Source organism: Coturnix japonica, chromosome 1 (genome assembly GCF_054131305.1).
Source record: "Coturnix japonica strain WE chromosome 1, WE-NBRP24, whole genome shotgun sequence".
NCBI classification, from domain to species: Eukaryota; Metazoa; Chordata; class Aves; order Galliformes; family Phasianidae; genus Coturnix; species Coturnix japonica.
The window spans coordinates 173,631,959-173,655,784 of record NC_140663.1 but is presented as its reverse complement, the minus strand read 5'-3'; the positions used below and the strand labels follow the sequence as shown (position 1 = coordinate 173,655,784).

The following is a 23,826-nucleotide window of genomic DNA, read 5'->3' as shown; positions in this document are numbered from 1 at the left end:
AAAATGTCATTTAAAAAAGATGCACAGAATCAAATCAGTAGTTATAAAGAATATACAGGTGAACAAGAGACTGAATGAAATACCCAGAACCTTAAGGCAGAGCTGGATGCATCTGGGGAATTCTATGACTGAACCTGCTCAAAAAAAATAAAAAAATAATAAAATAAAATAAAATAAAATAAAATAAAATAAAATAAAATAAAATAAAATAAAATAAAATTAAAAAAAAAAAAGCACTATACCTATTTGTTTGTCTAGAATAATCATTAATGCTAAATACTTCAGAAAACACAGAAAACAAAGTTTATAGTAGTAGCTCACAGGTTGCCTAGAACTAATGCAACCTGGCCTCTGATAGTGAGCATCAGAGAATCAAAAAACAGCAATTTTTTACCTTGAAGAAGGGGTGCAATAAAATATCTGGAAGAATGTGATCCAAAATCCTAAAATCACCTGAAGTTTGTGACTTTCCCCAGGACTAGTAGCTAAGTACTAGGATTTAACTTCAAGGGTAGATTCATCATGAGGGAAGGTAACTAATGGTCCGTAGCACCTCTTTCATTATATATTCATATATAGTATAGTGCATAACTTCTATCAGAGCACTCACCATACAATCTTCCTGTCCCTATTACAGAGACAGCCTTCCTATGCACGTCCAAAATTATTAATTAACTGTTTTCAGGTGTCTCTACTGAAATCTATTTGTTCCTTTTCAGGGCAACAAAAGGATATGAGAAAAGTTATTCTTTTAGGTCTGAATATAGTCAGATAGAATAGATATCCATAGATTTCACTTTGATTGTTTGACTATAGTGCTAAAAACAGTCTCATTTCAGGGAGATTTTACTCAACTGAATTATTTTTAGCTTTACAAAACAAACAAAAAACTACACACACACACACACACACACACACAAACTACTCACTCATATGAGTATTGAGAAAAATAAAATTTAAGTAATTAAATATTTAAGGAAGCATCTTTTCACAGAATCATAGAATCATGAAATTGTAGGGGTTGGAAGGGACCTCTGGAGACCATCTAGTTCAACCCCTCTGCTAAAGTCTGTTCTCCAGTATATTTTACAAATGCATATAAGAAGGTATTAAATATCTCCAGAGAAGGAAATATTTTCCTTTCAACATAAGGAAATATGAAAGGAAATATTTCCTTTCAACATAAGCCCAAGCCTTGTCCTTGCACTTACAAGCTTAGACTTTCCTCTTTTTTTCTGTGGGTTGCACTTGACAATTCTCAATCACATTGGAAATGTAGAGGCTTGGGCAGGACAGAATAATTAAGTGCATAATGGTTTCTTTCTACTGATCCCTAGTTCTCCCCAACTTTCCTCTACTCTGTCTTATGCTGTCATGGTTTTCCTCTGCTTCTCAGAGTTCCATTCCCAGCATGGGTTACCCAAGGCTACTGTTCCTCAGAGCTGCTCCTGCCTGGGAATGCCTGAAGGCTTCTCCACCACACCAAAATTTTGTCTTCCTGTAGACTGAGTTCTGTTTTAACAACTGCTTGGCATGGATTCTTTCATAGCAAGAGCATCCAAACTCTGTCATTTAGAGATTAATGATAACTAAAAACTGCAACCTAAACCTTGTTTCTTTCACCCAAGTAACAATAAAAATGAGTCTGAGCATAAATATAATAGTAATCCAAGGCTGAAATGGATGCAAAACATTATGGCAAGCCTTTCATCTTCTCAAAAAACATCAGAACCCACAAGAAGGTATGTAAGAAGCTAAACAAGAAGCTACTCTTCTCATACACATCATTCTGTGCCTGGTTACTCTGTTACTTCATATAATTTGACAATGAATGGACATATTTCACATGATGTGCCTACTCAGATGGAAGGATGAAGTGCTACCAGTTCTTCCAGTCTCAATATGTCTTTAGGAAACTTAAAAGACTGAGTGCTACAGACAAATTACAGCTTCTGTGAATGTTTTATTATTTATATTCAAGTACAACATTCCAAATAAGGGGCAACACTATTGTTTGTCTATTTTCATGCTAGTGCGATTCACCAGGATCAATTTCATTTTCACTCAGTTTTTATTTTTGCTGGAGTATTTCACTGAATTCAGAAGGAATGGAATCTCACATGGGTAAGAAAGGAAATTTATAACTTTGGGTTTCTACATCAGATGATTTGCAGTACTGAGGAGGTAGAAAAGTAGAGAGAAATCTGCTCTGGGAAAACTCCTAGGAGGCCTAGTGTAAGAGTGATTGAGTCACACTGTGTGGTTCTACATAGTGGGATGTTAGCAGATCTAACTCCCTAACCTAATCTATTAAATTCCTAGAACACTGGAAATAAATAAGGAACTCTGACACACTCACAACTTCAGATAACCAGAAGCTGAGCAGAAGACTGCCACTGGAGACTGAGTACATCGCTGATAGATTTTGAAATACAGAGAAATTTCAAAATGCAGACGCCGACTAAAAATTCTTTAAAGAGAAGGTAGATTCTTAGCAGTCTTTCGTTCTTCTGGGAATTGGAGTGAGTCAATAAAATTCATTTATAATTCAGGTTCCTTGAGTACGAGTCATATTTTCTCTTACTCTACCAATTTTTTGCTCAATTTTTAATAACTCATTGGACTTTGATCAATTTCAAGGTCATTTCTCCCAAATGGTCTGAACATTTTACAACCAGCTTTCCTGGGTGTCATTATATTTGGCCTCAGAAAAAACAGTTTCTCAGTTAGCATGTGAAATGCTAAGTATCATCCAAATATTCAGGGTCTCGTGCAATCAGAATGATTTGTGTCAGGTCAAATTGTTCTCCCAGAGAGAGAACCATTAGAAAAGGTCGTGATCATGTGACTTTTCTAACTCCTGGAACTTCTGAGCCACATTCCTCTATAGTTTCTGTGACATTGAGTATGAGAAAGGAAGAATGTGCAGGTTCACTTAGAATAAAGCTAGAAGACATCAAATACCACATTCAAGTGGCATCCACAAACAGTTTGAACTAAGGAGCTGATGCCATTCAGCAAGGAGTATACATGACCAGGGAACGAAAGAAAAGAGCTTTTCAGATCTTTATTCCTTCTGCTGCCGGAGAAGACTTCATGAAATTCTAAAATGAACTTCAAGTATAGTCTTAAGAGTTGTTTTCACAAAGAGGCAACTTCCTTGCAAAAGTCAACATTAAAAAATATAATAGGAACTCACAGCAGAGACTGACTCTAGTATTTTGAAAGCCTTGCACTTGCCACAGTCTGTCAGAGAAGTCCTGCACTGTGGGTATATCAGCAATAGGGCTAATCATGGTTTTGTGTGTATGAGTCCAGTGAAACCCCACATTACAACTATATCTATGCATAATCTGCCTCCTCTCTCTCAGATGAGTATGTAAAGAAAGCAAGCTAGGAATGCAGGTCAGAAGAGAGTTGTGTTATGTGTAAGCAAATTCTCATACCCAATTATCAGAAGATTAGAAACTTTAGATGCTCTTATATGTGGACATTTAACTCAGTCAAGACATGACCCAAAGGGCCCTCTTATAACAAGGACAGTGTATTTTTATTTACACAGTAGTATAGATGACAGTAAAGATAAAACAACAACTTGCATTCAGTTTTTTTGCTGTTAATACATAAATGTAAAATGGTATCTTGGGCTGCATCAAAAGTAGCACAGCCAGCAAGTTGAGGGAGGTGATCCTGCCTTTTTGCTCTGTGCTATGAGACCTCACTGTGTCCAAGCATGGAGTCCTCAACAAAGGAGAGACATGAAGCTGCTGGAGCATATCCAGAGAAGGGCAGCAAAAATTACCCAAGGGATGGAACATCTCTCCTGTGAGGACAGGCTGAGAGAGCTAGGATTGTTCAGCCTGGAGAAGAGAAGGCTCTGGGGAAACCAGATAGCTTTCTTTCAGTAACTAAAGAGGAGTCACAGAAAAGAAGGGGTTAGACTCTTCATCAGGGTCTGTTCTGATAGGACAAAGGGAAAAGGTTTCAAACTAAAAGAGGGGAGATGTAGATTGGATATATGGAAGAAATGTTTACAATAACATTAGTGAAGCACTGGCACAGGTTCCTCAGAGAGTTCCTCTCTAAGGCGGAAGCCCCATCCTTAGAGACATTCAAGGTTAGGGTGGACAAAGCTCTAAGCACCCTGATCTAGCATCACAGAATCATAGAATGGTTTATATTGCAAAAGAAATTCAATACTATCCACCTCCAAATCCCCTGCCATGGGCTGGTTGCCAGCTCAGGATGCTCAGAATCCCATCCCACCTGACCTTGAGTGCCTCCAGGGATGGGGCATCTTTGGGCATTCTGTTCAACTGCCTTATCACCTCCTGAGTAAATAATTGTTTTCCTAATGTCTAACCTAAATTTTCCCCCTCTTGGTTTAAAGCCATTCCTCATTGAACGTGTTCCTGTTCATTGCAGGGAAGTAAGACTAGATGGCCTTTAAAGGTCCCTTCCAACTCAGACAATTCTACAAAAGTTCAGTGGACAGCCACTAAATATCACAATCCCTGATCTTTATTTTCTGATTCTAAACAGTCTGATTTCATTCAGGACAAGAAATTTATTTGATACAATATCCACCTTCTGCTTTCTATGCTAGCTCACATAAAATAACCCAGCAAGTTTTCCAAGCTTTTCAGATGAGAAAGAAACAATTAACCAAAAATCCATTCTTTTTTGTGTGCTTTTCAAACATATACTCTGTATCCATGGTTACATTCTTATCAATCTTTCTCTAGTAGTATTCAACTTTCTAGTTGAATATGTCTAGTTTGACTTATTCAGAGCCGTGCTTCTCACAAGAACCAAGGAGATATGATGCATTTCCTTGAGCTTAAAAGCTCAGTGCTCTACTATTTCAAAATAAAATGCTTCAGTGAATTGTGCTTACTTTCATCTCAAGGATATGCATTCTGCATTGAAGACATGGAACAGTAAATTAATGCACAGCCATGATTTCCAGCATCTTTGCCCATTAATTAGGGTTACTGACAAATTAAATACCTTGCTAAGAAACAGTACAAAGCTCTTCTTAAAATAAATCTTTTTTTTTTTTTTCTTTTTTTTTTTTTCCCTTCACATAGTGATGCATTGCTTTATTGACTAAAATGTGTTACACTCCAAAGCCTAACTGTTTTCTTCAGGACACAAAGTTCTGGCAAACAGACAAAGAAAATTAATTCCATGTTCAGAATTTCTCTCACACTTAGTGGTTCACTTGCTCTTCAGAATATCATTTTTACACATTTTTCTTTCATTTCTCCACAATTAACCCCAGAAGAAAGAAATTAAGTTCAGTGAACTAATGAATTGAACCTCACACAATCCCATATAATCCTGAAGTTCCCCTTTGAGTGTATCAATTTTATGCTTTAACTATAGATAGATATCACTATCCCCAGCAGTGCAATAACTTAATACTTCTGCTTTTTGAAGACGGATTGTGTTAAGAAAGTGAAAGATCCAGGAAATAATTTGGTTGCTTAGCATAGAACACAGGCACCCAAATTCAGACTACAGTCAGAATTATGAGGCTGAAAATCTCTTGTGAAGGACTGCTTAACTGTAGGTGCATCCAAACTCAGAAGGAGCCTCCTGGTTTTACCTTCACATTTATATGTTTTCAGAATACTGTTTATGCACATACTCATAAATTCTTCATTACTGCTCTTGCTGACTGAGTTGCTTGTCTCCTCATACCTAAGCTAAGGATGGGGGAACAAAAGTTACTGCGTTCCAGTTTCCAGAAAATATATGATCTATAAACCACATATTGCTAGGAACAGGTAATTCAGCAGTGTGATCTGTGAGGTCCTTTTCAGCCCAAGCCATTCTATGATTCTCTAATTCTATAATTCTGTGATATGCTTTTTTTTAAATAATATATAATATTTCATGCTATCTTTCCTCTCATTAAGCAACAGTTTATTTTGCAGACTGCTACGGGGAAAATGAATGTCTTGAATGTCTCTAGGAATGGGGCATCCACAGCCTCCTTGGGGTAACCTGTTCCATGCGTCACCACCCTGTGTGTGAAAATACTCCATACCTTTTTTTTTTTTTTGAGAGAGAGCTATGGTCCTAAAAATGGTTCTAGCAATTAGAGGTAAGAATATTCAGTGACTTTTTTTCTTAGTTTTAAGCTGTTTGAATTATAGTTTTTATAAATGCCCTGACAAATTACATAAAAATTGGTCACTTAAATTATTGGCTCACCATAGTAGTATCTAAGTGATAAAATAGAATATAACTGGAATCCATAATACATCACTGTATTGAAATGTAAAAATAGTTGGTAATAACTAAAATACTTAAAAGGATATATTAATTTTTAAAATAAAAAGAATAACCATCTCTGAAACTTTATTTGTGTTATAAAACCAAGTTACACCTTATTAGTAATAAATTTTAATACTCTATGGTTATCTATAGAGTAATAAAATGATGCAGAGAAACTACACTTCTGAAAGTTACTATGGTTAATAAATATAATTTTTCTGTGAAAATCTGCGTAAAGCTAGCAAAAGAGGAAAGAGAATCTCAGTGTTCTAGTTTTTCAGCTCTTGTTGTTGCAGCATACTTTATATGTGCGTGTTTATAGATTAGTTGCACCATAAGACACAAAGTGAAGTGAGACGGGAGTCGGTTATTTCATCTGAACTAACTTACAGTTTTTACCAATAATAAAGACTGAATGTGATGTGATTATGTTTTCACAATATGTGTATTTGCTTGAAGCACATTAGTCTTCCAAACACCTGAAACAAAATTGTAAGAGTTGAGAAAGAATTTTACTTTATATCTGGCAGTGAAAATGTTCAGTTTGTTAATGTTTGATATTAATTATGAAATGGTGGATAGTCAGATTAGTTTTCATTGGCAGTATTTTGGTAATCATGAATCTTTTTGGGCATAACTTCATTTTTGCAGTAAAATAAAACCTCTTAAAGGTGTTTTCTGATAAGCACACATAAACAGTAAAGGGTGTGGGAGAGAAATCATAGTTTCATAGTTTCATAGTTTCGTGCGGGTTGGAAGGGACCTTAGAGATCATCGAGTCCAGCCCCCGGGATTCGAGCCTCTGTGCAGCAGAGCGGCACTTCTACCACTTGCGCCACAGGGGGGATTCGATCTCCGGGCCCCAGTGTTGCAAGGCGGCGTCTTTAACCACTGCGCCACCGGGACACACAATGAAATAAATATTTACAAAGGATTAAGGTCTGTAAATTATGTATCTTTCAAAGAATGTAACTTTCCTGTCAAACATCCTATTGATTTTTTTCTAGACTCTTTAACACTTCTTCATCTCTGGAGAATTCATATTAATAAAAAATAGTACATCACTAAGTTTCAGAGATAACTGACCTCTTCATTCACTGTTTCACTTCTGTACAGATATCAAGGAGAACTTGTGAAAATGCATAAAAATGTAGGAGTGACAATACCTATACTATTCTGAATACATCAGGAGTGATCAGTCTCACTGATACTCCAACCCAAGTAAAAACCTCATTATATAACCAAGAGCCATAAGATTCATAGTGCATACTTTGGGAAGGTGAAAAAAATCAGTTCTGGACAACATTTACAAATATAAGAACACTTCCAAGGGTATCATCATTACATTGCAGAATGAGTTTCAAATGGCTGTACAGTCTGGGAGATCAAGTAAAATTAACTTTTCCTATTGACCCAATATAATGCAAGAATGACTTAATTTCCCCAACTTGGCCAACAGCAGATGTTAAGGAAGAATAAGAAAAGATCAAATACACATAATACTTTTTCCAGGTCCTGGCTCCTGGGAAGAATATAAGTGGAGCTGGGAATGTGTACTAAAGAAAGAATATTATCCTCATGCCACTTAAGACTTACAGCAAAAACATGGACCGTTTCAGGCCTCAGTAGCTAATTAATAGCAGAATATTTTTAAATAGGTTAAATAGTTGTTGTACATGCTTTGGAATTCAATGAAACAGAAAAATCTAATAAGCAAAATCATGGTCTTTTATGTAAACTAATCACCAACATTTAAGCTCTCTTTGTAACATCTTCACTGCATTATTCCACAGACAATAAATTGCTCCTTTCAGTAAAGGCAATATTTCTCAACTCTTATGCACTATAAATCACGTTCTCAATCTGCCATGCCAGTTTTATTTTAAACAATTGCAGTGAAGTGAGTGCCACAATTCACATGCCATATATTACTTTAAATCAATTTAACAGCCATAATCATTGTTTTCTAGTTTCAGTTTCATATTTATGTGTCTTGTCAGCTGGGAAAACAGATATCTTGAATTCACTTGTACACCCCACGAAAAGCAGAATATTATATTTGATAAAGCTGTCAGTAGCACCTGGGGATTTTCAACATTATTTTGATTGGCCAGCACTTATAACAATTGTTAATGATTTTGATAACTGGTAATAGATCATATTTCTAAGGCCTAATAAAATGTATTTATTTATTATTGTCACGGGTTACCTAGATTTACCTGTGCCCGTGACAGGGGCCGCTGCCCTGGAAATGAAGGGAAAGAGGGGAATGGACAAAAACAGTGGCAGCAATCTAAGGAGGAAACTTATTTTACTAAATACGATATTGGAATACAAGATAACACAATATAATACAATATAATTGAGGCTAACAAATCACAGTATCTTAGTCACAATCTCATGCGGGTTGGAAGGAACCTTAGAGATCATCGAGTCCAACCCCCGGGATTCGAGCCTCCTGTGTAGCAGAGCGACACTTCTACCACTTGCGCCACAGGGGGATTCGAACCAGACACACTCTAGGCGACAGGGCTGGAACGCAGAGAGAGAGCGAGAGAAGAAGAAAGCGTTCCAGCCTGGGAGCAAGATTATATATGTCCTCCTCCAGTGACTTATCTCTGGCCGCAACATCCTCTGGGATGTGTAATTCTCCTCCGAGAGCTGAGTACTCGGGACGCTGCCATTCCACAGAACAAGAGCTCATGCTTCCACCTTCCACACTTCCACATACCCTTAATTACACTTCCACATAGCTTTAATTACACTTTCACATACCCTCTATTGCACTTTCACATACCCTCAATTACACTTTCTTATACCATCAAAACAGTTTGTCCCATTCAAACACCCTTAATACCATATAAATTTCCCTTAGCAATCCATATCATTCAGTTATAAACATAAACTTACTTTCTCTTTAACCCTTTTTCCTTTGTACACAATTCCACTATTTATACCCCCAGCTAATGATTCATACTGCACATGATGTTATGATGTAGAATATTGACAGCAACAGCACAAAACCATGACAATTATTACACACTGTTTACTTTGAAATACTTTGAAGTAATTGCTGTTAAAACAGATTACAGGATGCTGAATGCTTTATGATGGAATATTCTTGCTTCTTATTTTTGTTTCTCATCAGACCACAATTTTGGTTATTTTGGTATCCCTGAAAATAAAAAATAAAATTAAAACAAAATGTTTTAATTATATTAATTGCTCAGTATTATAGTTCAAAAGGCATTAATTCCCAAGCAATTTGATATGTAATACATGAAAAAAAAATGACTGGACATTCAAAACTAATGAGCAACCATGTTCAGATGGGGAAAAACAGAACAAAACAAAAGAAAACAAAACAAAAGAAAACAAAACAAAAATTAGAGGGGAACTTACCAATTTTTATAAAGATCTAAAGATTAGAGGTACCAACTGTTGTACTACTTCAGTTGAAAAGTTGCTCCTTGAAGTCTGCATTTTTTCTTCTTTTGACTACAGATCACCCTAACACATTGTTTACAAATTTACAACTCAAACTTCCATCATGAAAATGATGAGTGACCAAATACTGTCACAGTTCTTCAGGAAGAACATGTGTATTAAAAATGCAACATCCAACATCAGTAATGGAATTCCCAGTCCTTGGAAATCCTCTTAGAAATATAGCAAAGTTTAAGTCCCAAAGAAATAAAACTTATTCCTAATGGAGTATCAATATTCACCTATATTTTTCTTTCATTTGTATATAAAGAAATTTTATCTTTAATGAGTATTCAAACTGACGATGAATTGACAGTTTCCTGTGATAATGTCTTCCCATGACTATTTATTCCCATTGTCATCATATATTTTCCTTCAGTGTGAAAATTTGTAGCCCTATCTTTCAGTCACTGGAACTGAAAGATTGCTCAAATCACCCCTAAAATTTTGTAAATTGTAATGCAATACTTGGTACATTCACAGTACATCATACACATTTAAATTGTTTGTGTTAATCCTATCTCAGTTTTCCTTTATTTTGAGCTCTGATATGTCTGTAAAAGTCTATGAGCAAAATTCGACGTCATCTTCCAGTATCAGTCTCACAAATATGCCATATAAAAGCAATATGACCTACAACATGGTGCTCCTGGTTTTATAACAGGAATTCATTTCTTTCTGACAGTTTGTATCCTGACTTTTGGTGTATCAGTTCTCTGAAAAATAAAGGAAAATTTTCCTCCCTGAAGCAGCACTGAAGAACAGAATAGACATCCCAGGGCACTTGGCTTCTTGACTTTGTGGTGAAAGTGGGCAGAGACATAACAGGGCCTTATTTCATAAGGCACCCATAAGAGTGGAGTACTATCCCAGTGTAACTGAAAATCTTGTCATACTTTTTTCCAGTTCATTCTTTATAAAAAACAGGTGTTTGAAGGAGAAAGTTCAAAGGTAGAATCAGATATTCTGTAGAGCAGGAAAAAGGTTAGCAGGTAGATAAGGTGACTTTTAGTTGATTGCTGGAATGATCTTGTAAATTACCAGCATAAAGTTAAAAAAAAAAAAAAAAAAAAGTGCGCAACCTTGAGAGCAAGGAACATTGTCACATCTCTCCTAAGCAAATGTATTGTGGACTGTCTAGTCCATCACCTTTTTCAAAGCAAGATCAGCTAGAGAAGGCTGCGCTTGAATGTGTCTAATTTTGGAGATCACAGCTTGTCTTTTCGAGTGCTTGATTGCCCTTTCTATAAATTAACCAAATAAAAGAAAATGGTTTTCTGATCTTTAAATGGGATTTTACGTATTCCCATTTATGAGTATCAATCACCTCTTTCCTTCCAATGACTATAGCAAAAAGACTTGGTCCACCTTAACACACCAATAAGGTCTGCCCTGAACCTTCTTCATGATCTTTCAGTCTTTTTTTGTACGGTATCTGCTCCAGTCCTGTTCTCTAATCCACCATCTCAATGATCCTAGTGATGTTAAGTATCCAGGTAGTAGCTCTTGATCCTTGTGCTGGACCTGACAGATGCCTATATGTGGTCATGTATCTGGTCCACCATGTCCTTATCAAAATGAGCCACAGCAGCTCTGAAGTCAGTGCTGAACACATAAGAAACTCTTTGACTATTTGGGAAGTGTTTTTTGAGCTTTATTGGAAAAATAAAAAATAATTTTAAAATAAAATCTTAAAATTGTGGAACTGGTTTATTCATCCACCAGATATTCAGTGTTATTTTGTATAGCAGTTGGCATGAGAATCCCCAGCATCTACTGCTTACTCAAAACCCCCCTAACCTCTGTTTTTATTGCTGAGTATAACATTATATAGCATGGAATATATCTTTTTACATTGTGTGTCAGTTGCCCTGGCTGTGTCCCTACTGCTGCAGCTTTCTCTTAGGGAAGCAGTGAGAAACAGACAAGGCCTTGAGACTGTACAAACGTGGTTCAACAAAAATTAAAACACTGTGTTATCAACACTGCTTCCAACATAAATCTAAAATAAATCATGAATTAACTCCATCCCACACAGATACAATACAGGGAGCCTCTGAATTTTGACAAGTCTCAGGAGCTCAAACAGATGTTTTTGAAAGACTATTATTTTTGGATAGTCACTTTAAAACTACTTTTCAGTAAATTAATTCTTGATTTCTCTTAATTAGTTCCTCTGAAGATACCTCAAATTTTAGAACAGAATTTAAAAAAGCAGCCTGTACAACATTGTCAAAAATCTTTTCAAAAACCCGATTCTCATCTGCTAAATGCTGAGTTATGCGGACAGACTGAAAATCCAGCAAAACTTTCATATAAAAATAAAATAAAATAAACTTATAATTAAATAAAATTAAATAATTACAATAATTATATTTATTGTTAATTAAATTCATTCCTAACAAAACCATTTGGAGGCTAATATCCCACATACATCTTACTCAGGCTTAATTCTGCAATTTTGCACAAGATAAATTTCACTCATTATTGCAATTTTATCAGTGATTTCTGCTCTTAATCATTACATCAGGATGCCAAAAAGAAAAAAAAAAAGAAAAATCTTGAACATCAATTTGGTTGCAATATTGTGCTGTATTTATAAAAGACTCAGATGATCTTAGCCAGAAATTGACGATAATGGAAGGACTGGAAAAAGAAAAAAGCATATTCTGATATCCAAAGTATTAAAATATCTTAAAATATTACTAAATTCAGTTAGAAGGCCATAATCCAAGAATTCTCTTGCTAAAAGACCAGCCTTGCACATGCTGTCAAATCAAGAACTTAGAAAGCCATATCCCTCCGCAAAGACATCTCTAAAACATAGAGATAAAACATAATACACAGGCACTGTAAAAGGAAAAATGAAAAACAGAGACCCATACAAGCCTTTTGTAAAGGCTCTTTGGTTGATCTCACAAAGGTTTATGCACATTCCCTGCTCCCAGAGGACTATTCCACAGGCTGTTTTTATGTGCCCCTATCACACATCCCCACTCAGGTGTGACTTCAGTGAGGCAGATTGTCTAATTTTCAATTACAATCATTCTCTCATTCACAGAGATGAATATATACAAATATGTTCACAGTTTGCATATATTGACTGGTCCAGTAAGATCAGACACACAAAACCTTACCTCTCATCAGCTTCTAATAGTGAGGGAAAACTCCAAAGACTAGCCTAATGGAGTATATCTTGTGGGGCTTTTTGTTTTGTTTTGTTGTTGTTTTTTACTTTATCATAGTAAGAACTTTCCCCATTTTTCTTCTTCCTCTTTTATTTATTCTTTCTTATTGTTATTTTTGTTGTGGGAGCCCACAGCTCTGAACTATACATCTACTTCTTGCCAAGCTAAATCTTCAAGTTCCATTAAAAAACAGCCTGCTTAAGATAACAATAACAATTATTCATTCACATCAAAAGGTGTCATAGTTACATCAAAGTTGCATGCTCTCCTCACTGCAGTACTTAAAGAGGAGGAATCACAAACAAATCAGATCATGTCCATATAATATCTACATGCTTCTTAGAGAGAGTCTACTAGAACTCCTCCCAAACTTTTGTTCCAAATAGAACATGTCCCACATCCTAGACAAGCTGAGATTTCACCACAGTTTACCCCAGATTAACAGTTCTACCAGAAAGTATCTTGATAACTTACATATAAAAACAATTGATAAGTCTTGTTGAATTCAGAACTTTTTTGAAAATATTTTTCATCCTATTTTGTTCAAAAATACCCATAAGGGAGAAATAATTTTGGTTGTAATTTTTATAACAAAATAATATGTACACTTCTTGACCTCTTCAGGTCACAGTTAATTTATTATCACGATTAATGCAGATAGTATTGCCTTCCTTCTACGCACTCCCGAGATTTACCACATGAGGTATTTTTAAGTATAAATCCCTTAACATCTGCCTTAATTTAGTAGATAAGATCATTAACAGCCATTATATCTAATCAACATCTAATCCTTGTAGAAGGGATTCATTAGCGGATGAAAAGGGAGCAGAAGCCCACTAATGATAAATGTTTATTTTCCTTGAATAAATTTCCACAAGGGAAGAGCTGGGAACACTTTAAAAAAACTCTTCCAGAACAACACTGAGCTGCAGACTGAGCTATCACCCTCAAGCAGCTGATCATTAAGAACACAGTTCTTGCTTTTCTATCTTTTTCACAAAATGGAGAAAGAGGTTGAAGTTAACAAAGTATTGTTAGAACAATATCTTGCTTGTGGTGACATCTGTACCCACTGGAGTAAAAAATTCTTTCTTGAAAGAAAGTAAAATTATCATGCTTTCAAAGCTTTTCACTGTATGGAGAGATATTAAACAGCATATCACAGCAACAAATTTTCTGAGGTCCGTACAAGAGGAAAAGGAGTGTGACTGTTATTAAAATTATTCTCATCCTAAATCCAAAATGCAACACCATACCAGCTATTAGGAAGAAAAATAGTTATATTCCAGCCAAAACCAGAACAATTTGGAAGGCCAGAGTGATTTGAGAACATTCAGCAGCTGAAGGGGAACATAGTGATTACATGCATTTCTGCCTACAGACCTCAAAATCTTTTTGTAATATTTTTTCCTTTTGGATTAGAAAAGAAAATTGCAAGGTTTTAAACCAGTAGTCCTAATAAAATCTCTAAATAATTCAATACTTGCTGACAATTGGTTTATTTCAAGCTATTCTCCTCCTTTCTGTATTTTTTTTAAAAGGCAGATTTTGGCTGCACTCATAAATAGTAAAGCACCTCCAAATTATTTAAAAGGCTTTCAGTGTAGCATAAGAATTTGTCCACCATTCAGATTCTAATTGGAGGATGTTCATGCATTTATTTTTCATATATTTGTCATACCACTTTTGTTGATTTATACAAATGTGGAAATTAGTCCTGTGCTTTAAGCACTTGTATATGCAGCCCTTTGCTAAATCTTTGTTCATCCTTTGGTTGAACAGAGAGGATTTGAAGAGTCTGTGTTAAAAACCTATTGATCCTCAAATAATCTATGCATTTTTTTTTCATTGTTTTTTTCATGTTTAACCTCAAACATACACTTAGAGTAATTTTATTTCTAGATTTCAGTTAATTTTTGCATTAAAACTACATTGAATGAAACTCATGCATATTGTTCAAAAGTATGCATTTCTTGAAAAGTATTTATATCTCTGTGTTACATAGCAAGGCTATTCCTTTCCAACTTCTCTAATGCAAGACTAGCTGTAATTGTAGCTGTATGATGTTCTGAACCTAAGACTTAGAACTTTCAAGCTCTCTAGGCAAACTTATTAGGATGGTACTTTCAAGCAATTTGTGAGCAGGTACAATAAATATGGGAAAAGAGCACATGGTAGGAAAAAGATGAGTCATAGCTCTGCAGCAAGACATCTCCGGATATCAGCAGGACAGGAGAAAGGATTCTGAAGTACTGGCCAACCAACACTGGGCTCTTCCAATGAATTAATCCTAAACTCATGCAGTTGTTGATCACTGAACTTGTCCAACCCAAGTTTATCAAAATGTCCTAACTTTGAGAAATAATAATATTTGATTACTTTTAGAAAAATATTGTCATTCAGCCTACAAAACCTCTACAATTCTGATTAACATGATATCCAGTCAGTGGCACTAGTATTCACTACCTACATAGTAACATCTATAATAGTTGTCTATGTTCTGAATTCAAGGACAGTGCAACCATCTGGTATCTATTTTCTCATGTAAGCAGCCTGCTCCAACCTAAAAGTTCAGACTGCCTACAAATTACATCTGTCCTTATTGCAGGTTATGTCAAAACAAAATTTCTGCTCACCTTCCTGCCTGAGCTTGTCAGTGTAAGACTTTATGGGTCTGCTTGAGAATGAAGGCAAAATGTGGCACTCAGCATTGAGCATGAACAATTGGTCTTCCCAGGGGAATAAGCTAAGAGCTACAAAAGCTAATTAATGGTAGACAAGGAATGTAAGTGTTTATGTTGGCCTAAAATTGGCCTTGGTGACACTCTGAACAGAACTGTAGATGCCACATTTGGTCCCACTCCAGGTTAGATTTTTTTAAAAAATATTTGTTTTCAGCAGATTTTTAGAGTTCAACAAATTCAAATTAATATCAATCTTCAGAATTCCGTTATGAAATCCAGAAGACACACCTATTTCATATTTGCCTTTTGTATTTGTCCTTGAACATCAAGTCAGTTTACCAATACCTCTCATTTTGCATAAATTTTGTTGTTATTAAAATATAAAATCCATACAGAAGTTTCACTGATGTGAGGTTTGACATACTCTAAGAAGTCCAGTCAATCTGAGGGATATTTTATTAATTTATGTTTTCAGCTGTGATAACACTCAAGAAACAAGATGAGCAGCTCCAGAGATAGTTTTCACAGTGATGTATGCAGCTACAGATAGGACTTAACACCAAGGTCAGGAAAATTCACACAATCTGTTTGAGAACATAATGTTACAAAACTGAACTCATAAATAGACTTTGAGGGGAAAAAAATGAACAGAGATGAATAGTGAGAAGTGTGTGTTCATTTGCCACTTACCACCTACTTGATATTAACCCCTACCCAGAAAATACTGCACATGAGGTGAGTCTCCATCAGACTGATCAGATTGTTCCATTTGGAATTTAGTGTCTGCTCTTTCCCCAAGCTAGAAGCATTTACCTACACTGATTCTTGAAAGCTGAGTTAAAATCTTGTCAGTAAATGTCTATCTATATTTTTGCCACTTTTCGTATGACTGTCCTAAAGTCTAAATGCTGTTATGGGAGAATGCACAGTACATAAAAGGAGCAAGTGGAAAGAATCAGCAAGGATCACTCCAAGACAAAGTGAAAGATTCCAAAACAGAGGTCTTGAATAGACAGTAACCAATGTTTTCTTGAACATTATATCTTTGTCTGTGCAAAGATCATTAGATCATCAAAACAACCAAGCTGCCATCTCCCACATTTGGTTTGTTAGTGGGTCAGGATATCATGCCTTCTTTCCAAGACACAAAATAAGGATTCTTCAGTCTAGTGGTTTAATTCTACATATCAAAGTTTCATGAGAAGAGACAGAGACATATCCACAACATTTCGAACTCTGAAACCTGGAATGTATCAAGAGTGAAGAACAAAAACTCTTAGTATTCATCAAGGCAGGATTTCACTCTTGGTAGAATACAGTGGATATTCCGGATGGTGGATAAAACACATATGGTCACCAACTTCACTTCTGTGCATTGCGTTCTGGGGTAACTGGTAGCTAGTACACATTCTAGTACGCATTTCAGTAATGAAATGCAGCAGAGACTTCTACACATATGACAAGGAACACCCGCATCTGAACAAAGCCAATGGGGAAACCATGTGCTGCAACCTCAAAAAATAATGATGGTGGAAAAAAACCCAACAAGAACAAGTGTTAAGAGAAGACTGTAAATTTAGCGAAAATAAGCTGCAAGTCAGCATCATTTGGAGTATATTGAGAGTTTCAATCACTTTCAAGGAGTTCCTACCTCTTACCTGTTTTATTTCATTCATGTTGTATGCCTAACAGGTTAATCCGCTGTATTGTTTTTGCACCTACTTCATTGTTCCGCCGAATCAATTTCTGTCAGTAAGGTTTGTTTCACTCTCATGCCTCCAGGTCCTTACTTATACTTGGGATTTGTGCTTTTTGTTGTTATTGTTGTTTTTGCCCTGAGCAAGTTATTTTGGTTGCTGAAGCAATGCACCACTACACACAGTGCTAAAACACAGAATGCAGATGAAGGAACAGGTGCACTGCATACTGCAGTTCAAAAATTAACACAAGTTCTGTGGATACCTTTTATTTTCTGGAGAGAGAGGTGTAATTCAAGCAAAAACACTATTTTCTGCAAACAAGTCCCCAAAGCTCTGCCACCCTTAGTCTTCTGCAGCAAGTCTGATTAAGTACAGAGGGTTCACCAAAGGAGGTAGGTTAGGTTATGCCTTTAGGCACAGCCCTGAGCAAAGAGTGCAAATGAGGGATCCAAAGGCTAAGAACTGCTCTGAGAAGGTTAATTATTTCTTTCTCTCCCTCATTTACTTGCTCCATTATTTTTAGTTTTCAGACAGTGTATAGCATAAAACAGATCTATATTTTCACTGTAAAATCAAATGAGGTGGAGTTGGAGGAAATGGTTTTAATTCTGCCATTGTGGGGGAACTGTGGCTGGCCACCAGGCCCCAACCAGCCATTCTCTCACTCCCTCTCCTCAGCTGGACACAAGGAGATAGTAAGACAAAAAAGAAGAAAAAGGACCTGGGTAAAAGATGGTAAGGACAGGAATAATACCGATCAATTACAATCAACAGAGAACATTGTCAACATAGAGAAGATTAATTTAATTTGCGGCCAATTAAAATTAAAAGTGAATGTTGAGAAACAAAAGCAAAACTAGAACCTGCCTCTCTGCTATCCATCCTCTTTCTTGCAAGGCTCAGCTTCACTCCCTCCTCAACTCTTCTCCTTCCTCCACCATGAGCAATGCATGGGATGAGGAACAGAGGTTGCAGTCAGCCTGTAACATTTAATCTTTACCATTCCTGCTTTCCTACATTTTTCTCCTGCTTCATCACTAGTCCTTCCCATGGGCTGGAGTACTACAGGACCTGCTCCAGCATGGTTCTTAACCACAAGGTGAGAGCAGCTGTAAGGTGACCATGGATGGCTCCATCATGCATTTGGTTTGGCCAGCTAGCACTCTGCCAGACAATTCCAGCCCATAGCCAGGGCATCGGCCTGAGCCAAGAACCATTACCAATAGACAGTTTAATTGGAAAGAGTTCTGAAGGGAAAGAGTACTTAAAAGTATAAATAAACAACATCATGTCAGTTGGCCTCAGTTCCAGAGACAAGTCCCAGGGCACTATAATATATTAATATAAAACAGAATTATAGAATCACACAATCATAGAATTGCTTGGGTTGTAAAGGGCATTAAAGTCATCTAGTTTTAACTCCCCATCCACTAGATTGGGTTGCCTAGGGAAACTTCCAGCCATAGCTACTAACAGGTGAAAGAAGATAATGACTGAGTACACCCCTTGAATGGCTGACCATTCAAATGCATTTCATTCACATGCTTTTCATCAGTCAAAATCACCACAGCATATTTTCTGCTTTTCTCTCAGATTTCATGGGAAATATGAAAATTTGTGCTTCCTACATTCAGCTTACTCATAGAGATCTCTTCAGGATTCAGGGCCTTCCAGATTTTGTGCTTCCCTGGCTGGCTGCTCTTAAACAGGAAAAGGTAGAGCAGAAACTGGATACCTATAGCTTGTGTCATCAAGCTAACACTACTTACACTGGCATATCTAGAAAACTCACCTGAGGCCGTTGCACAGTTGAAGGTTTGGAAGCTGTCCTCCCCACACAAAACTTTCTGGTTAAAAAATGTCTCTGAGGCTGAAGAGCAGAAAGTAGGCCACGCAGGACTGCAATAAACAGCCTTTTTTCTACAGGGTTGGATGTACTTAGCAGTCCTGAATTGTTCATAGCAATCCAATTCTAGAGAGATAAATTTTGGGCCCTGGCATTACAGCATTTAACACTTTTTGAACAGGAATACATTCACTCTGTGTTTGTTCTTACCAGGATTTATAGGAATCCATGTTTAATTACTGCAGTACTGGCAGTCCTCCAACTCACATTCCACATTATCTCGCTTCCTACCATGCTGGTATTAACAGATATATTCTAATATACAAAGAAAAGAATCACAACCTCTAAAGCTTAGTTCAACTATTTTAGCATATCTTGCACCAAAATAGATGAAATTCTTTACATTCACATCATAGAAAATAAAAAACCAATGCCTGTTGCATTGGATCACAGTCCAATTGTTAGTTTGTAAATATCACCTTCGCACTGTGTTGAGAGAGCTGGTTAGCACCATGTGTTCTGACATTAATGTTAATGTCATTTTAATATTAATACATATTAATATAGATAAACTTTGCTCCTGAGACATTTGGTGATGTGTTAACTTTGCATAGTGGCCAACATAACAGCATTGCAGTGGATCAGCTTGGAGGGATCTTGCAATGAATGCAGGAAGGTTGAAAGATCTGCAGATGTACACCAAAACTATACACTACAGGCACTATACAGAGTGCAGGCAGTGCAATTTTCTGTTAGTCCTGAGCCAAAAAAAAAAAAAAACAAGAGTAACGTGCTGAAAGAAAATAACCTAATGATAATCATGATTTCTAAGGAAGACCTTCTGAATTATACCCCTTATGTGATTTGTACAGAACTAAGATGTTCTCTTCTGGTCAGAAAATTATACTTAGTTCTAAAATGACTTTTTAGATTACATTTTTTTTTTTAAATCATTTTTCTTCCAGAGAGACCTGGGTCCCATAAATTGCTCATTTTAGACATATTTGAGGACCTTATAAAAAACCATTTTCTCAGTATACTTATATATGCTAAATGTTAATCAGATCCTCAGTCTCAAGAAATGTACTTGACTATTTTAATCTTGGAAGAATTTTCTTATTCTCTTTGAGACAGAAAATTATAATTGCAGATAGATTTCAGTAACACATTGCTGTCCAGTGCTCTGTTACTCTTCCTTTCATTTAAGCTTTTGGTGGAAAGGAAATAAAAGTTACCAAACCCTAATTAAAGAAATTTACCTCCTAATATAGTCATATGCCATTCTAATTTAAAAAAAAAAAAAAAGTTTTATTCAGTAAGAGCTGATGATTTGAGGAGGTAGCAGCACCTTTTTAATCACAATACAAAGCTGCAACTGCTTAGATAACTCTTGAGTGTGCTTCTAAATTATACTTCAGTTAAAGAAGCAAGAATTGAAGGCTGACATTTTAAAACTCAAATTGTTAGATGCTTTCTTTACTAGCATTTTACTTGACTGCTTCTAATTCTGAAAAGTTGATTTATGATAGCGAAGTCTAGCACACAATAAATTTCACTTTGAGTGGATAGAGGTGCTGTCAAGTCTTATCATCTTTAGAATGAAGGCAGAAGACCCTGGCACAACTCACTTCTAATTAAATTTTACTCTCCATTGAACACTTTGCTGAAGTTCACAGTTGCTGGCAGCACAGGAGAGCCTGGGGCTGTGGTGCTGTGCTTGGTGCATTCACTGGTCTTTCTGCGTTTCTGTAAACACTCTTATATTTTATCACCTCATCAAAGCTCCAAGCTTCATTCTTAATACACTGAGTAAAACAGGCATGTTGCATGTTGCTTCTGGATCTAGATAAATGTCAAGTGCAGAGTGAACCTTTATAAATCCAAGACTTATTTGCTTTAAATTATGGATGATGACAGAAACCTTGAGGACAAGTATATCAAATTAAAGATTTACACAACTTCTCCAGCTGCTATAAATAAATGTTTTAAAACTCCAATTTGTTCTATTTTTCAAAAATAGGAGAATATGTATCTCATTGAAAGGGCAAGAAAGAAGTAAATGTACTTCCCATAGGGAAGGAATGGTAAAATAAACATTTATAAATCCTTCTACCTAGTGCTTTGTTAAAATTGAGCTCTAATCTGATGCTTATGATAAATAAATAGGAAGTTGGCTGTGATATTCTCAGCGTTCTTAATCTTCTCACTGCTATAGTGTGTTGCCATTGTCTTGTACACCTGTTTTAACTTCATGTCATATTTTATTCAGGACAGGAAATGTTGTAGCTGTGGATTTTGTGCAGCACATTGAACAAACTGACAACAAATTCCCTGGGTTATTGCAATTAACAAAACATGACAAAGAACTGTTACCCATGATAGAGAAGCTGGCATGCCCCTTTGCCCCTTCCAGTTCACAGACAAGGGTCAAGTATCCAAGAACTCTATCCTATGAAGAAGATGACTGTTCAGAATACAGAATAGGCAGTGTGTGGACAGTGAGAAGCCCTACAGAAAACAGCATAGAGGGACTTGTATGAAAAGCTTAGCATGAGCTAGTTATGTGCGCTTGCAGCCCAGAAAGACAACTGAGTACTGGGCTACATGAAAGGAAGTGTAGCAATCAGTTTGAGGGAAGCCAAAAAGATTATTAAAGGGCAAGAGCATCACTTCTACAAAGATAAGCTAAGGGAGTTGATGTTGTTTGGACTAGGGAAAGAAAGCTCCTGGGAAAGATTATACAGCAGACTTCCAGTACCTGAAGAGTATCTACAGGGAAACTGAGGAGGGTCTTTTTGTTAGTCAGAGCAGTGACAGGACAAGGGGTAACAGTTTTAAGTGATAAAGAAGAAGTGCATTATTACAAGTATGGTGAAGCAGTGAAACAGGCTCCCTGGAGCAGTGATGGCTGTCCCACATCTGCTGTTGCTCAAGGCCAGGTTGAATGGAGCTTTGGGCAACCTGATCATGTGGAAGATGTCTCTGCTCATGGCAGGGAAGTCGGAATCAGAACCATTCTACGATTCTATGAAGAGCGTACTGAAAAATTATCTTTTGTATAAAATAGCTACCCTAGACGAGCATAATCATAGAATCCTTTGAGTTGGAACAGACCCTTAAATGTAATGGTAAGAATATTTTTACGTGCTTACTAATAGGCTCCTCTCCTCCTCATCTTATATCTTTTTGTGACTGTCTTCTAAATTTTATCAACAAATACATCATTTGTTTCTACTACAAGTGTGCAATTTGCCTTACTCAGTGGAAGTGAGGCCTTAGGGCATGCTGTATATATCACTCAAGAATTTCTACATTAAAAAATTGAGATTTTTGGAGATGAGGTCTCATGAAGAAGCCACTGATTTTAGGAGTTAAAAGTTTTGTCCATCTCACTGAATGTATAAGATCAAGGGTTTCCACATGCATGAAAACAGGCTTCAGCAGCATCAACATGAAGTACTGATTTGAAAGAAAAGTAAACTGATATATTCAATGGATAAAGACTTTTTTGAGGGAAAATTAGTTTTCACTTGTTTTTTTCACTGGTGATGTAAACACAGTCTTCACACCATAGCTTCTTCTTTCCTTGCTCCCACTCTTTAAATCACAGTGCACTCCCTCTGTATATAATTAATTTAAATTCATAGAAGTAATACAAACAAGCTTCATTTTGAGTGAAGTTCTGACAGATGTTGAGGATTCTTAATTTCTATCGATGTCAATAAGACTGAAGGACAACTCAGCATTTGGCAGCAAGTACTCATCACCAACCACTCTACTGTGCCTCTGGCACTACATGTTCAAATGCATCGTCTCCAAGGATGTAATTAATGCTGGTACACAGAGTCAGGAATTGGCCCATTCACCTCCAAAGATTCATTTTGGCTGTATCAGTCACCATCCTGCCAAGTTCCAAGCTCCTTTCAAAGGAATTGGTCATGGATATCAACATATGCAACTGGTGATCTGAGGGTTGTCAGACACAATCAATGTATGGTCAGAGTTAAACCTCAGAAATGATGATATTTTTTAAAGTGCTCAGTAAGGTACGTTTATCATACATCAGCTGTTAAAAGTTTGGGTCACAGGATAAGTTCTTCACAGAGAAAACTTCATTAGTTCAAATGTCTTACTCGGACACGGAGAGAGCATGCACAAACAAAATGATATCAGAGTTTAAGATCAATAAGGGACATTTTCTCCTGTCCAAGAGTATTTGTAGGATTAGAAGAATTTCCATTCTGCAAACAAAGACCTTTTCAAAATGTCATTACAATGAGACAAGCTCTTTAACCCTAGAACAGTCTAGCAATTTAACACATCAGCTTCCACAGCCCAGGAAAAGCTATTATCTACTGAGGCATGGAGCTGATCTCTCTTTAGCCCAAAGACTTGGCAATTTGCACAAAACCTCGAGTACTGTGTCCAGTTTTGGGCCCCTCACTTCAAGAAGGACATTGAGGCCCTGGAGTGTGTTCAAAGAAGGGCAACAAAGCTGGTCTAGAGCGCAAGTCTTATGAGGAGCAACAGAAGAAGCTGGGATTGTTCAGTCCAGAGAAGAGCAGGCTAAGGGAAGACCTTATTGCTCTCTATAACTACCTAAAGGGAGGTTGTTGTGAGCTGGAGTTGGCCTCTTC

General features: G+C 36.6%; 1 long non-coding RNA gene across 1 annotated transcript in view; it reads right to left on the bottom strand.

The window, feature by feature from the left end:
* Positions 1 to 9,311: 9,311 nt before the first annotated feature.
* The window catches only part of LOC146762867 (uncharacterized), a 53,579-nt gene continuing 39,064 nt past the window's right edge, over positions 9,312 to 23,826 (bottom strand). Inside the window, exon 2 of the long non-coding RNA XR_014931943.1 lies at positions 9,312 to 9,460. This is a non-coding gene — a long non-coding RNA (uncharacterized LOC146762867). The remainder of the gene's footprint in view (positions 9,461 to 23,826) is intronic.